This window comes from Stomoxys calcitrans, chromosome 5, assembly GCF_963082655.1.
Source record: "Stomoxys calcitrans chromosome 5, idStoCalc2.1, whole genome shotgun sequence".
NCBI classification, from domain to species: Eukaryota; Metazoa; Arthropoda; class Insecta; order Diptera; family Muscidae; genus Stomoxys; species Stomoxys calcitrans.
Window position 1 is genome coordinate 62,118,713 of NC_081556.1, and position 17,248 is coordinate 62,135,960.

The 17,248-nt window shown below is 34.6% G+C and overlaps 1 protein-coding gene and 1 long non-coding RNA gene across 3 annotated transcripts in view; one reads left to right on the plus strand and one right to left on the minus strand.

Annotated features, from left to right (window-relative positions):
* Window positions 1-17,248, plus strand: part of LOC106084910 (phosphoenolpyruvate carboxykinase [GTP]) — a 68,696-nt gene that overhangs the window by 35,675 nt on the left and 15,773 nt on the right. The gene's annotated exons all lie outside the window — the stretch shown is intronic.
* On the minus strand, window positions 719-15,433 carry LOC106084911 (uncharacterized). Its single transcript, XR_001220882.2, has 2 exons — window positions 15,082-15,433; window positions 719-862 (listed from the first exon to the last, which is right to left on the minus strand). It is a non-coding gene; the product is annotated as an uncharacterized LOC106084911 (long non-coding RNA).

Consider the following 17,248-nt stretch of genomic DNA (forward strand, 5'->3'; position numbering starts at 1 on the left):
TTTTCACCGAACATATGTTAGTGTGCCTACCACGATTATGTTTCAAAACCATACAGAAAGTCTCAGTAGAACAGCACAAAGAAAGATTAATTATAGGGGTTATAGATTTAGAGAATATTAAAAGAATAAAATGTAGTGATAACGCCATTAGGTCCGTTGGAACGTACTTTGGATACTCACCAAGGAAACATAACTTTCCTTATCCAATGTTTTCGAAATTCAAAGAAGAATGCTCCTTTTACAACTTCAAGAAGCCTATTTTGCAGATCGGTCTACATATTGCTATATCCAATTATGATCCGATCAGACCATAACGGGCAAGGATATCCATAACGGATGAGCCTAAAACAACACATTGTTTCAAAATTCGTTAATTTATCCGTTATTACTACTCATATCAAAGTGAGAGATCGCCGTAGTCGCTGCTACGTTCAAATGAGGTCCGATGTGGGCCGTAGTCAGTACAGATAACGATGGTAAACAGATTGTTTAAAATTGATTTTGTCGTATAAAAACGAAATATTGCATGCGAAACCCTGAATAAGTTTGAACCACCTCGAATGAAGTATATATGAGAGTAAATTACTGATCACGATAAGATGTAGCAGAACGTATTTATGAAGCCTTGTAAATAATTAATCAATTAAGAAATGCATTTGTTTGAAAACTCCTTTACGATGATTTAGGAATTTGTACTAAAATACATTAAGTACTAAACTTAAACAATGTTATTTTGAGTATTTTTATTGGAGTAAGGCAAAAATAAATAGTCAAAGGTACATATGATTATGCATATCTCAGCTGGGAAAACATTTTTAGATGGCACCTCGCATATGATGGCAATAAATGCAAACAACGAATTCTGCAAAAAAAAAAAAAAACAACACACAAATACAAGTAAAAGGCACACCGATATGGTATCGAAATAAAAATATTTGTACAAGTAGATACGTCTGTCCCGGCCTGTCGACATGGTTTTTTATTGTTCTATTGATTTTAGTTAGGTAAGCAACGTCTCTCATATAGTACTCGTTTTTTCACTTTTGATTTCAGGTTTGGAATGGAAACTAAAATTTGTCTTGGTTTTCGAAACATAAATTCAAAACATCTGCCCCAATGATTAAGCAAATTATCATATATACACATATATGTATGAGTGTACATACATATGAAATGTTTTTAATTGCACTCATTGGGACCTGTAAATGGCACAAGTACGTGTCAAGTACTTGCCTGTGTGTGTTATATGTTAAGAACTTCTTAATACGAGTATATTGAAATGAGGCCACACTCCCGATTAACCCATCATTCGATAAAAAAAAAAAAACACAACAAAATACAAATTATGAGAGGTGGTGTTTAGAACTACCGGCCGTTATAAACGCCCGCACTCACCTTCATTAACGCAGACACACGTACACACACTGATTGTACATGTAATTGATACTTGTATGTGTATTATAATTGACGTTTTCCTATTGTTCGTCACAAATTTTCTTAAGACGTAAAATAAAACGCCAGACTCACAAACAAAAACAAGTATTCCAATCAAACAGAATATATTTTTCGGACATGACCTTAGTTCATTCTTGGCCTTATAAATATGTATGCATACAAATGTGTCCGCTTGTTTATTCCTACGCATACATACGTGTTGAGAGGAAAGGTAGTGTTGACAAAAAGTTCTAAGGGACCTTAACCTGTTCCGGCAAGTACCCAGCTGAACAAGAATTACTGTACCGAAGGAGATTCAAGAAATGTCTCCTTCAATTAGAATTAGGTGAATATCAAACAAAAGATTCCTTTCCATGCCAACATTGAAGCGGAATATCATATAAAAACCAGTAAGGAAAGGCAAAAGTGAGGCGATTTTATTTTATGAACGCGATATCCACTTCTAAACCGATTTTGATGGACAACGGCATAGGTGTTCAGATAGATAATAAAACAATACGAATCATGTTTCGCGAAAATTCCTTTGCTAAATTTCAATAACTTCGACTTTATAAGTGAAGTCGATCGTTGCGTCTATATGGAAGCTATATCTTAACCTGAACCGATTTCAATAAAACTTACTGTGAATATTAACAATCATAAAAGTACTTTGTATCAAATGTCGAAAGGATCGGTACCTATAATTGCAATATTACTCAAAATAGAACGAACTTTTATATGAAAGCTATATATAAATCTGAACCGATTTTGACCAAATTGTATACACTTAGAGGAAGCCCTATAAGAACATATGGGAATATGGGTTAATAAATGCGCCTAGAAATGAATATCAGCCAATACATATATAAGGGAGCTATATTTAAATCTGAAACGATTTCCGTGTAACTCACCTGTACTGGGAAGAATCATAAGTGAATCATTTGCGCCAAATTTCATGTGGATCGGTTAACAAATGACCACAATACTGCACTATTGGTCCAGATCGGACAAACACATATATGGAAGCTATATCTATCTATCTGAACCGATTTTTTCCATTTCAATAACTGAATTTCGGAACGGATTGCTTTCAATAGACTTTAGCCCAAAAAAGAAGTTTGTGTAAATTTCAGAGGTAATCAGATGAAAATTTCCATCTGTACTTTGATTATAATTTAATGTGGACAGACAGACGGGTATAGCTTAATCGAATCAAAAAGCGGTTCTGAGTCGCGCCGTATACTTATCAATCACTTATCAATGGGTCTAACTCTCTTCCTTCTAGATGTTATAAAACAAATGCACTAAAATATAATAGCCTGTACCACAGTAGTGGTGTAGGGTATAACTAGACATTTTACTCATTGTGCACATTTAAGTTGGTAATTCCAGAGTTTCTTTGGTAAATTTCCATTGTGGTCTCCAGTTATAAGTGATCTCTATAATTGGTTGAAACTCGTATAATGATAATGTTGAATTCCTCTTTTACGTACCGTAGACACGGGCTTTCTTCTTTATCCCATAATAATAACCAACGAATCTAATCGCCATAGAAATATTTTTTATACCCTACACCACTACTGTGGTACAGGGTATTATAACTTAGTGAATTTGTTTGTAGCACGATTGATAGACCCATTGATAAGTATACCGATTGACTCAGTATCACTTTCTGATTCGACTTAGCGATGTCCGTCCGTCTGTTTGTCAGTCTGTCCATGTTAATTTGTGTACAATGTACAGGTAGCAGTTTTTATCCGATCGTCTTAAAATTTGGTACAGGCATGTTTTTCGGTCTAGAGACGAAGCCTATCTTTAAGACCCAAATTGTCTTGGTGAGCAAATACGTCCTATTTGGGGGTTGTTATTGTGGTGGGACGTCCCCTAGACAGTTGGTCCCTAATATAGGTATCAGATACGTGATCTACTCCCAAATACCTTTAATTTGAGCCTCATAGTCGGCAAACATGACCAGCTTGGGTGTGTTTTGGGGGTTGGGCGGCCACTCAGTGTGTTGGCCTTAAATATATATGTCGGATTCGTGTTCTACTCTAAAAACCCTCTTATTTGAGCCTCATATTGCAATAGTCAGCAAATACTTCCTATTTGGGTGGTGTTGTGGGGGTGGGGTGGCCCGATGGACACTTTTCCCGAATATTGATATCAGATTCGTGCTTTACTCCCAAAGACCTTTCATTTGAGCCCCATATTGCTATCGTCGTAAATTTGTCCCCTTTGGATGACGTTTTTGAGAAGAGGCGGCCCCACAAACACTTGATCCCATATTTGGACATCAGATTCGAATTCTACATTCAAATACCCTTTATTTAAGCCCCATATTCCCATGGTCAGTAAATAAGTCCTGTTTGGGGAAGGGGTGGACCCCCAGAAACGTGGTCCCACATTTTTGTATTAGATTCGTATTCTATTCGCAAATACCTTTCATTTGAGACCCATATTGCTATGGGCGGTAAATATGTCCGATTTAGGGGTGTTATCGGGGTTAAGGTGATCTCCCTAACACTTGGTCCGACAATTGGATATCAGATACGTTTTATAATCTTAAATACCTTTCATTTGAGTCCGATATTGTCGTGATTGGTCTAAATATATGTTTGGTAGGTTTTAGGGTGGGGCGGCCCCCCTAGGTACCCCATCCGAAATTTGGATACCAAATTTTTAGGGTACTATATGAGAGCACACAAAATTTCGCTTAAATCGCACCACCCATCTCCGAGATCTGGCGTTTCTGAAAGTTAGGGTAAGGGGGAGGGTTCGTCCCCCCTTCAGATATGAAAAAATGTAGTACCCTATTTTGACCAAGAAAATCGGTTCTGCCGTTTCTAAGCCTATAAGAAACACACAATCATAGTAACAAACAAACACAAATTGATATATATATATATATATAATTGATTTATATATATATATAACACACAAACACAAATTGATTTATATATATATATATATATATATATATATATTTATATATATAAATCAATTTGTGTTTGTTTGTTACTACGATTGTGTGTTCCTTATAGACTTAGAAACGGCATATATATATATATATATATATATATATATATATATATATATATATATATATATATATATATATATATATATATATATATATATATATATATATATATATATATATATATATATATATATATATATATATATATATATATATATATATATATATATATATATATATATATATATATATATATATATATATATATATATATATATATATATATATATATATATATATATATATATTTATATATATATATATATATATATATATATATATGTATGTATATGCGCTTGGTGTGACTCCGATTTTAACTTCTGGAGTCATAGCAAGCGCATTTTTTGACCCATCATGCAAAATTTTGCAAAACGCTTTCCGCGAATTACATATAGCTCCTATATATATGTTCGTTCGATTTCGGGAAATTTGCAATAATGTTGTCAGTTGTCAACCGTAGTTACTATTGTTTAAACATATTTGCTCGCCGAGGTCCATCAAAATTGGTTCAGAATTGCATGTAGCTCCCACATTGCCCTTATAGAGTAGGTGTAGGGTTTTATTCAGTCGGCACCGCCCGACTTTTGCCATTCCTTACTGTTTTTTTTTTCTAAATTTCCATGATTCGTTTTTAATGATTCTATATTAGCATTCTAATGGTTGTTGACTTCCATAGGGGTGAATCCCGTGAGACGAACGCTTCATTCATACGCGATGCGCAAGAGATTTCTTCAACCTACTTATAGTGTAGAGAGGGATATAAATGAACTTTCGAATAGCAGAAAAATTATTCGTTATATGTGGGAACAAATTTAAACACCTTTCGAGGTAAGGTAATACGTTGTTGTTATTTTAAGCATATTTCGCGTTGTAAGCCACATAAATGTTATTACATGATATAAAGATGAGCAATATACAATTCTAAATCCTATTATCCGCACCCAAAAAAATCCTTTAGTTTTTTGTCCCAGCCTTTGTTACATTTTTTCCACTAGCACAGCAATGAAAAGATTCTATTATACAAAATTCAAAGTGTGTATATTTTGTTTGTTTCGTATAGACTCGAAAACGGCTGAATCGATTTTCATAAATTTTCACAGATTTAGATAGGTCTGAAAGAAATAGTAGAACTCAGTGAGGAGAAGAATGTATTACATTTATTTATTTCATTTCTTCTGTAATAAAAAAAGCCAATAAATCTATATTACACAGTAATAAACCTGAGTTCAAACTTAGAACTAGATAATCATAAGTTTAAATACAAGAAAAATAAAGAAAATAGGAACTTTAGTGGTTCCCTAGCCATAATAAATCGGTAATGGATAATATTAAAAAAGAAATTGAGGTCTAGTTAGCAGTAACACATTTTAAAGCTAAAGTTGGTGTATAAAAGCTACAAATCAGACAAGAAATTTAAAAGCTTTAACCCAAACACATTATTGCAAATTCAAATTTTGCCCATGAACATTCCACTAAGGAACAGGAGCTAACTTCTCACATATCAATGTGTGGAGTCCGATTCAAGTTTATGCTCAATGATAAGGGGCCTCCTTTTTATAGCCGAGTCCGAACGGCGTGCCGCAGTGCGACACCTATTTGGAGAGAAGTTTTTACATGGCAATACCTCACAATTGTTGCCAGCATTAAGAGGGGAAAACCACGGCTGAAAAATGTTTTTTTCGGATGGTCTCACCAGGATTCGAACCCGGGCGTTCAGCGTCATAGGCGGACATGGTTACCCCTCCGCTACGGTGGCCTCCATTACATTATTAGTATGCCAAAAAATACGTAGTCTATTTCAACAACGAGCAACAACCAAACATGATCCTGCATAAAAAGAATTTACAATTCTTTTTATCTAATTTATTTACAATTCTAAGAATTTACAATTCTTTTTATCAGTGTTTGAGGGTTTCGTAAAGATCTTGAAAATTTCAAACTCTGATACAATCGTGTGGGAATACGATTCTTAATAATTTTATAAAAGAAAAGTATAGATCGAAAACTTGCAAAATTCTCAAAAGTGCATTCTAAAAACCGTTTTACTTAGCCAGACATATGTTCTCTACGCCGAACATGGTAAACGAAACGGATATTTGAGGTCACCACCCGTTTTAGCTTAATAAAATGACCTCCAATAGTACCAGATACTATTTCTAGACAATGTAAGACCTGCGACAATAAAACAGAGCTGGCAACTGTGCGTCTTACACGGAAAGGGAAGTAAATATTCAAAGAATAAATTCTCCGTAAAGAAGCCAAGACCCCACCAGCAAGAGTGTCAATAAAGTTTCTAAATCACAAATTTTTATCCAGAACCAAGCCCAAGCATTTATGTCAAGTTCAATGGCTACATTGTCAAATTATAAACTAAGGTCAGCAAAGAAGTGATTTGTAGGACAAACAATTATGGCCTTAGTCTTCGAAGGGTTAACGGAAATTGAATTATCATTAGACTTACCCAAAAGGTTACTCAAGCAATTATTCATATTATCTTGCAAAAAGTCAGTGCTAAAATGGCTGCCAGTAAATAAAAGAAAAACGTCATCAGCATATATGAGTGCTTCGCAAATCCTCGAGTTGGTTATAATTGGTAGGTAATTAATATAAAGCAAAAACAAAAGAGTACCTAAAACGGAACCATGCGGAACACCAGAGTGCGGAGAAAGCCTGTCGGATTTTTCTCCGTTAACAATAGTAAAATGAGATCTCTTAATCAAGTAAGAAAAAACCAGCTTGCAAGCTGTTTTAGAAAAACTGAATTCATTCTTAAGTTTATTAATCAATTTACAATGGTCCATCGATCCTTGGACAGATCTAAAGAAACCAAGACACTTAAGTTATCATTGTTTACATTATCCCGAACGGAATCAGTGAGAGAAGCAGGCTGGTTGTATTATGGCCATATCGAAAAGCATATTGGGAATGATCCTACTCATTGTGGCACTTAGCATCTGATTCTTTATGATGTGTTCCACAACTTTAGACAAGGCAAGAAGGATGGAAATAGGCCTAATGTCAGCAAGGGAGCATATGACTTTGTTCTTAGGAATAGGGACAACCCTCGCGATTTTCCAATCCTGAGGAAAAATTGATGTATTCAAGATCTGGTTAACTATGTCTAAGATAAGACAGGATATGTAAGGATAGATAAGTTTATTAAATGGATTGGTATACCGTCAACTCCAATAGACTAGATTTCACCCTGTTTATGGCAGCAAATAAATCAAGTTCATCAATGCATTGGAAAGAAAATGAATTTATAGAGTCATCAAAATTATCAAAGCTAACGAATTCAAGGTTATCAGTATCGGAAACAAAGTATGAATTGACAGCATTAGGAAAGTAGTCAATAAACACATCATTATCAGCTCCTACACTTCCGGAATATTTTAAAACTTTCCATAATCCTGATGAATCTTGACCACGGAAACGACTTGGAAAATAATTTCGCCTTTCCTTCCGAATAATGCCTTTTGCCTTGTTACGAAGTCTGCAATATGTTCGCCAGTTTGCCTCTGAACGGTTCAAATGAAAAGCGGAAAATGATAGAACCCTTAAAGACCTTGCTGGCACAATTCTATTCGAATCAATCCAATAGCCCCCTTGGACAACGTACACGCCTTCTAATGATAGGAACATAATCAAATAGAGAATTAAAAAGAGAAGAAATTGTAAAACACTTTACATTGACATCCGTTAGTAAATAAAATCAAGCCAACTCAATCTATGTTCTTGAAATCACGGTACTCCACATACTCAGGCACATCTCTTACTTGTAACTGAAGACATGGAAGATAAGGGCATGATCAGACAAAGATGGACTTTGAGCCCGGCCCGTGTAAGTAGCTAATGGATTATCACGACTAAGAAGAAGTCGGTCAAAAATGCGTAGGTATCGAATTATGTATTAAAAATATACCCATTCAATTACAAAGGAATCGGAATTGGAATACATAGTATAATTCGTTATAGGATTGACATTTTATATGATATCTCAAAGAATAAAGGTGGTAATTTCAATTGACAAAAATTCAGAGCAGACTGCTGAAAAGTGTATTGTTTGCTGAAAATGACTGCTGCTTTGTTATGAAGGGAATGTTAGGAGAAAAAATAAAATACAAATGTAAATATGTGTCTCAGTGTATGCTTATAATCACCACTGAATGTATGCGTTCATCTTTTTTCTTTAAATTAAGAAACAAAAGACCATTCCAGTCATTTACACATTAGTAGAGCAATATATACCAATGGATGGATTAGGTAGCTTCTAAACTAAAATCATCTCTTCCAACAAAATTTGTAAAAATATGCCTAAACTAGTCAAAACAAGTAACAGGCAAACATAAAAAAACATAAATTGTTTTCAACAGATTTTTGTACTTAATAGAGCAGATTTTGTTTGCTGATTTAGCTGACCGAAATGTTTCCTAATACAGCAGCCCTTTGTTTGCTGAAACAGCAATAATCTCTGCTTTCCTATTTTCAGCAGATAAAAATTGCGGCTGCAAATATTTTTTCTGTTTAAAATAACTAATTTGGTGGAGTGAACTCATAACAACCCTTTCAAGAATTGGGCAGCTGGCATTTGCAGCAAAAAACAGACTATTAGTTAGGAATCTGCTGGTCGGAAATTGCAAACATGTTGCTATGACAGCAAAACTACTGCTGTAGTAGCAGCAAATTTTACTACTAACAGTCAGAAGACAGTGTCTGCTATTGCTTGCAGACTTTTTTCTATGAGTGTACCGATATAGTTCGCATAGTTCCGCTATTTTCAAATTAAATAAAATAAGCAATCCGATACTGAATACATCCCAATTATACCCAATAGTGCTCGGGATTGGATCTTTGTATTGCTGGTGACATCTGAGCTTATATATTTATCTCATCGCAGCCAATAGCAATACAGGTATGCTTGTCGATTTCCTCCTATTTTATACCCTCCATCATAGGATGGGGCACCTAGAGAAATATGTTGGTAAAAACATCAAAAATGTTTGCTGTAACAGCAGAAAATCTGCTGAAAATGGGCAGCAGTCATATTTTGCTAAAACAGTAAACATTTCTGCTGTTTTCAGATAAAAAAATATTGATTTTAGACTCAAATTGACAAAAATACTCCAAAAGCTTGTATATTGCGCATTAGTTAATTTTACAAAACTTTCTACAATTATATAATTTTTTATATTTCAAATAACAGAGAAAAAGTATCTACTAAATAGATATTTTTGAACAAAAACTTAAAGTCAAAAATGTACATTACTAGGAAATGAATCAAATGACTGTTTAGATGTTTAAAGTTGTAAGACGTTTCCTTCTGATATTAGCAAACATATTTTGCAGTCATTACCTTTGTAACACCTCGAAATATTGATTTGCTATCCTATGCATATTGCCCACGAACATTCCATTAAGGAACTGGCTCATATATCAATGAGTAGTGTCCAATTTAAGATTTAAGCTTAATGCTCTGCGACGCTAAAAATTATACACCAAAATAAATGAGTTTGGTAATACCAGCAAACATTGTATGCTGATGTAAAATTAAAATAAATTTTATCTTTTAAAGCAAACTGTTTTCACTTCTCGCACTTCATATTGATTGTTGTCTCTATTCTTAGCCAGAACACAAACAAAAGTCAAACAATAACACACAACAAAGGCAACATCATATAAACAGAGTTGATTGGTGCCAATTTCGTGAGCATTTAATTGTGTTGTCAAGTAATTGAAGCGAAAATCGTATTGGAACAGCGACATGTCGCTACTATTTTACAACTCAGTACCACTGCTACGAAATGTGTTCGCAGTTTCTTCGTCACTCAATTCATTGTCACCCCGTCCGTCCCTCTGCCCGTCCGTCCGTAAAAATCAAGAAAGATACGATAATCTAAACGCATAAGGAAATTGCTTCAAATTTTGTACAGATACGATGTCATTGAGGATGGTAAACAGACTAATTCGGTTCATGTTTAGATATATCTCCCATATTCCGATATTACTTCTTGAGCACAATTCTTATTCGATTAGGCTGATGTTTTGCACTATGATTTCTGCTATGACTTCCAACATCTAAACTAATAAGAGAACTTTTGAATTTTCAAGTATTACAGCCATCCTTTATTACTGAAGAAGACTTTCAACTACACTCGCAAATATAATTCATTTACTATTAACGAAATTTTCGACATGTAGACTTCTTTTGTAAAAATCATTGGACTTTGTTAACGACAGAATTGCAAGATCCTTTATGTTAAATTCATGCAAGAATTTGCGACAAATGCAATATTTCGGGTAAATCCATGTGAAATTGCAGTAAGTACTGCTCTAAAAGTGATAATCGGGCTATGCGAATATTTCTGGAGCTATATCATAATCTGAATCGATTTTGATAAAATCGACAGCTACAACAGAATGCTTAGAATCAAATTTCGTGAGAATCAAAGGCTCTAAAAGAGAAAATCGACGATACATTTGTGTATGTACATGTGATGTGTTATATCTTAATCTGAACCAATTTCGATGAAATTCACCAGTTTTGAGAATCATAATAGAATCCAGTGCCAAGTTTCGTGAACTGATTTCTTTCAGTTTCGATAGGATTCTTCTCTAAATTACAAAAATTTCCGTCCCAAATTTGAAGATGATCGGTTGAAAATTGCGATTTTTACTTTGTACACAAATCTGCAAGGGTAAACAAGCGGAAATGGCGACATCGAATAAGAAAGCAATACTGGTCGATCGGTATATCTCCCTCTTATCTGGGATGTTCAAACAAATGTACTAAATTACTAAACCCTGAGCCTCGTAAGGGTGTAGGGTATAAGTATAAAAAATATTCATTAAGCTCTTCATTTTCGAACAAATCCAACTATGTTCTGTTGTATTGCTTGTGCTATAAGCAATGCAAACAAGTTAAATTAGTCATTGTTTCTTGCAGTAAAGTGTTTTTTGCTTTAAATAAAGCATTTCTGGTTTAAAAACATTTTTGAATTGTTGCGTAATATAACCATCCTTCACCACAGACGAAGTTCCAAAAAGTTTTCCAATGAACAAAGTGTCTTTTACATCAAAAGATAGTCAATTAATGACTAGCATTCAACAGCGGAGAGAAATATTACTCAATTGCTATAAAAATAGTAAATAGTAGAAAATGTTTTCCCTGTTTTTTTATATAAGGTTTCACTGTAAAAACAGATTAATTATCCACTTTATGGCTCGTACTATGTTCGCTTTCCACGAAATTTTTTTGTGATTACTTAGTTAAGATAATAAATGGTGATTTTTTAAGAGCTTTAGCAAAGTTTTTCAAATAAAAAAAAAACACATTCAATTCAGAAAATGCATGAACTCCTTATTTGAATCGATAGAACTGTCCATGTAATTTAATGTTTCAAGATTATTTCATGCAAATGTTGACCGTGACTGCACCTCAAATGGTCCATCCGCTTAGTCCAATTTTGGCATACTCTTTCCAATATTTGGGCCGGTATCTCACGAATAAATGCTTCAATGTTGTCTTCCAATGCGTCAATTGTCTGTATAGACATGAGCTTTAACATAGCCGCACAAAAAAAGGTCCAGAGGCATTAAATTGCACGATTTAGGCGGCCAATTGACCAATCCCGAACGTGAAATAAAATGTTCACCGAACTCGCCTGTCAATATGACCACATGTCATGCAAATCAAGCTCTTGCATTTCGGGCAAAAAAGTTCGATATCATATCGCGGTTGCACTCACCATTCAGAGTTACATTACGATTCGCATCATCTTTGAAGAAGCACGGTCCAATGATCCCACCAGCCCATAAACCGCATCAAACTGAGACTTTTTCTTGATGCATTGGTAGCTCTTGCAATGCTTCTGCTTCACCCAAAAAAAAGTTTTGCTTATTTACGTAACCATTGAGCAAAACAGAGCACGCATTTTGATAATAAAATTCGAAAATTTGCAACCGTTTTTCGTTTATAAGAGTTACATTACGATTCGCATCATCTTTGAAGAAGCACGGTCCAATGATCCCACCAGCCCATAAACCGCATCAAACTGAGACTTTTTCTTGATGCATTGGTAGCTCTTGCAATGCTTCTGCTTCACCCAAAAAAAAGTTTTGCTTATTTACGTACCCATTGAGCAAAACAGAGCACGCGTTTTGATAATAAAATTCGAAAATTTGCAAGCGTTTTTCGTTTATAAGACGATTCATGGTTAAATTATAGACCAAACTGAAGACAGTGAAACAAAACACGAAAGGTGCGTGAGCTGGAACATTTCTTTCATTGACATCATTCTCATATAGTGATCATTGTGGGGACACTATGCAATGAATTCAAAAAATTACCAAATTTACCAAAATTTATGGTCCTTGTTTTTTAAACATGTATTGTAGGCGGTACTTATGTATGTCAATTCTATTGTATTGATAGATTTCATATCTTTGATGACTCATAGTTCAATTTGATGTGCAATATTTCTTCCTTTGACAATATGCTCCTAAAGTGGAAGATTTTGGTAATATTCGAAATCATGCTAAAATAACAGTTAAAGTTGTCAGCAAATAAATTTCGCGTGAAATTTTTTAACATCTTTATGAATAGTTTATTTTCGAACTCTCTGAATTTTGATGTAGAATATGTCTTCTTTTGAGACCATTTGTCTGAAATGAAGTTTCATGTTACTTTCATGTTCAAACTCCAAAAAAGGGCGACAGGAATTCAAGCAAAAAATAAAAAAAATGAAAATAATTTTGTGCTTTTGCGAAGTTGGTGTCGCGGTTTTCACTAATGTATCCAATATACTCATTTTTGTTGTTCAGTGACTTATAATCGAATTCTGGAAGGAAAATTTTCGTCTTTCACATTATCCTCGTAAAAGTAGGTTTTATTTTAATACATTAACCGTAAAATGTACTATATATTCTTACTGATTTCTGACCTTCAGGTTAAGTTTTGAGTTGTGGTGTATTCAGTAGAATTTCATAGCGAACATTTTTGGTATCATATCTTGATCAGCCACAAAATTAATTTTAAGTGAGTTTTTAACGATTTTTTGTTAAAAAAAAAACCAAAAAAAAAACCCTCTAGTGAATCGTATGAGGGTTAAAATGTTCTAAAATAATATTGCTCGCAGTCTTTTCAATAATATTGCAGAGTATGCTATAAATCTTAAATATAGTATAGAACTTCCCCCTCTTGTTTAGTTACTTTTCGATGTAAACTATCAAATCGCGTGTATCGGCGATTTCTTCTTCTGTCTTCTCTATGCATCTTCTTTTACAATACGTGCAGTTTTTCACACACATTGTTATTGTAACTCCCGGTAGCCGAGTTGGTACCAGTGCATGGGTCGTGGGTTCGATTCCCGCCAGAAGCCTTGGTCTGTCGCTAATGTGATATCACAATGGACTTTAAATTTTTCTAAGTGAGTCTGTAAAGGACTGCCACTCTTACCTAACCTAACCTATTGTAACTCTTTAAGCTTTTGTTTATGTTAAATATATGTGAATTTGTGTTTAATTAATTTATATCCTTTATTGCTTGGTATCTAGCCTGATGATGCCATTCGAAGGAAGGCGAAATACTGTTAAAATAAATAAATACAAGGCAAACAACATTGACCTCGAGCTTAATTATTCACCAAAAAGACAAAATTAAAAGGTCGAATAAAACTAATTAATATGAGTAAGATGTTCAATTTTTTAATGTTCTCATTCATTGCATTCCAAAAGCAAAATAATTGATTTATATCTTGTTTTTATTTTCTTTTTTGATGAAAAATTATATGTTAATAAATAAAATAATGTTTCAAGAAATTCTAAGTTCCATCGAATAATGGAACAATTTAAAAGGCTGAATAATAAGTTTTATTCATAAGAAACAAAACGGGTTGTTTGGGCTAGCTTACATTTGTCACAAAACCGTCCATGCTTCTGTCTTCCACAATTTTAATACATAATTTTGGAGCGTGCGTCAAGAGACACATCTATCGGACTCTGGAATGAAGTGTAGGCCCCTTGTTATTAGACAGCGGAAACATGCAAATGCATATAGTTTTTAGGTTGTATGAAAAAAAAACCTTGAAAACATAGCAATTCGTTTCATCGAATGGACATTAAAAAAATTCATTTTTTTAATTTTTGTATTCTTTTTTCATATTCTGAATATTTTTTGACAAAAAAACGCCAGATATTAAAGATGGGTGAACCGATTTAGGCGAATTTGTGTTTGCAACCTTTAAGCAATCCAACAACACGAAGAAACTTGAGTTCACAATGCGAATCGTTTTGGGTCCGCTGTACCTTTTAGACCTTAGATGCCATACAGACCGATCTCGCGATCTCTGTTTCTATGCCAACTTTGTTTATTTTTTTTTTAAGTTTTATGACTTGTGTTTCCAATTTAACTGTTTTTTTTCTATTATTTTTTTCTTAAAATAAAATATGCGTATGACACAACCTGAATTTAAATTTACTTTATTTATCGTATTTTAGCTGATATTTAAAATGTGGAACCAATCGCCTCCATTTATGTGAATTTTCGTTCGTAAACGTAAAAACAGAAGACGTCGTATATCAATTCACTTTATAACACAACAACACAATACCTTCATATACGAAATTCAGAAATGTGGAATGCTTTCTGACCACTGAATTCAAACTGTCGATTGATTTTTCCAGTTAAATACTTTATTAAAATGGATTAATTTGAAATGAATGGAAGTTTACTAAATCCACGCAATCGTTATAGTGATTTGGGCAAATGTTCGCCGACTGATTTTTCGAATTTTCAGTCTCTCAATTGACTTAGCTATAATTAATGGAACATTAGAAAAGGCGAGGTCTGTTTTTAGGGTACAGTTATATTTCAATTTGAACAAACAAATAACTACTGCGCTCATAAGTAATAACTAATTGCTCAATGACAATAGCTGGCGCAACTCTTATCGGTAGCGTTCTAATTTTCAAAGACAGCTAGGTGGACACTGTTCGTGATCATCAGCGATGGGTTTGGATTGTAAACTCTTATCATTGTCGTACAGGGGTCACCTTGTACACTGTATAAAGTAAACAAGTCTTGTGCCCATAGCTTATTCGACAACAATTGAATAATTATCGTAACTTGTGTAACTAACTTCAACGAAATCTGTTATAATAAACACCAAATAAGACTATAGCCCTGTTTTATTTAAGTACCATATAGCGCAGCGCAGCAAAAATTTTATGGAAATGACATCCATCCAGCACAACGAAGTTCTGAATAAATTACACGTGCGGGCTAATGTAGAACATCTGTCTTTAGGGTTGCCATGATATGTTCTTCACAAATAAGTGTGTCCACCTGCAGAAATATATCTTAATAAATCTAATGTAAATTAAAAAATAAAATTTAAACCAATTATTTAAAAACAAGTAAAAAAGGCATTAAGTTCGGCCGGGCCGAAATTTAGATACCCACAACCTCGAGTATATATGAAAACTCGAAACTATATGAAAACTACTTCTTAGGGGTAAGGATCCCAACCAACTATGCAGAAGCGCCGAAAAGGTCTTGCATATGGCATATGCCTGTGCTAGACCCAGGGGTCTCAATGTTAACCCAGAGAAGACTGAATTTTGCCTGGTCAAGAGGAAGACGAAAGTTGGCCAATTTAACGCACCACGTTTCTTCAATAGAACTATTTCGATTTCTGTCAAGATCAAATACTTGGGTGTGATCTTGGACAGCAATCTGAAGTGGAAGTGTCACATTCAGGGGTGTACTGAGAATGCTCACACATGTTGGGCACTAATTAGGCGGGCCGTAGGCTCGAAATGGGGCTTCGGAGAACATGTTGTCTTGGCATAGGCGGAGCGATGAGGATCACTCCCACTAGGGCATTGGAGACTATTCTAGATATCCGACTGATTGACATACAGATTAAGTGTGAGACAGCCACTGCGGCTACATCCGAGTTAAGGGCTTTGGCGGTAGGACGGCGAAATTTCTATGGGGAGATGCATATCGTGATAGGACGAGGCTATTACTGAAAGGAAATAAGAAGAAGGTCAGTATAGCTTTTGGTACCATAACGGGAGTACGAGCTCACTTATGCAGTATCGGTGCTGCACGTGCAGGGCTTGTGGGGAAGGTGATGAGACGTTGGAGCATTTCCTATGTAATTGCCCGGCTTTCGCGGCTAACAGACACCGGTAATGAGGTGGGGACACATTACCAGAAACGTATCAACTTAGGAAAGTGGTATGGAAAACAATAAAGGATTTTGTAGTAGTACGCAATTCCTAACTTAAAATTTTCTTTTTGGAGTTTACTTTTTAGTTTGTAGACCGCACTGCAAGCCGATTACTGGCTTAGGTGTAAGTCCATAGTGGCATGCGGCAGATTAATATCCGCACCCTCTTTTCAACCTAACCTAAGCACATTACTTTTCCGAGCTTTGCAAAATTTTGGATATAGTTCTGTAGGCATGCAAGATTAAATTCTGGCCAGATGAAGTCATAGATGCCTACACGCAAAAAATTGGAACGTTTAAAATATCTTTGAGACAGACAAATTTGTTTTATTAAGGAAGTTATAAATTTGCCACATTTTCATGTGAAAGTCATTTCGGTTGTGGTAAAACTTTTTTGAACTTCGGCTAAGGTAAATGATGGCTCAAAAATGCTTCGTTTACAGCAAAAGACGATTTATTAAACGAAGGATGATTTTTGTGGTTAATTTATATCGTGTGTTTCTTCCATTTGGCAGAGAGTGTAGTTATAAGAGAGTCATTT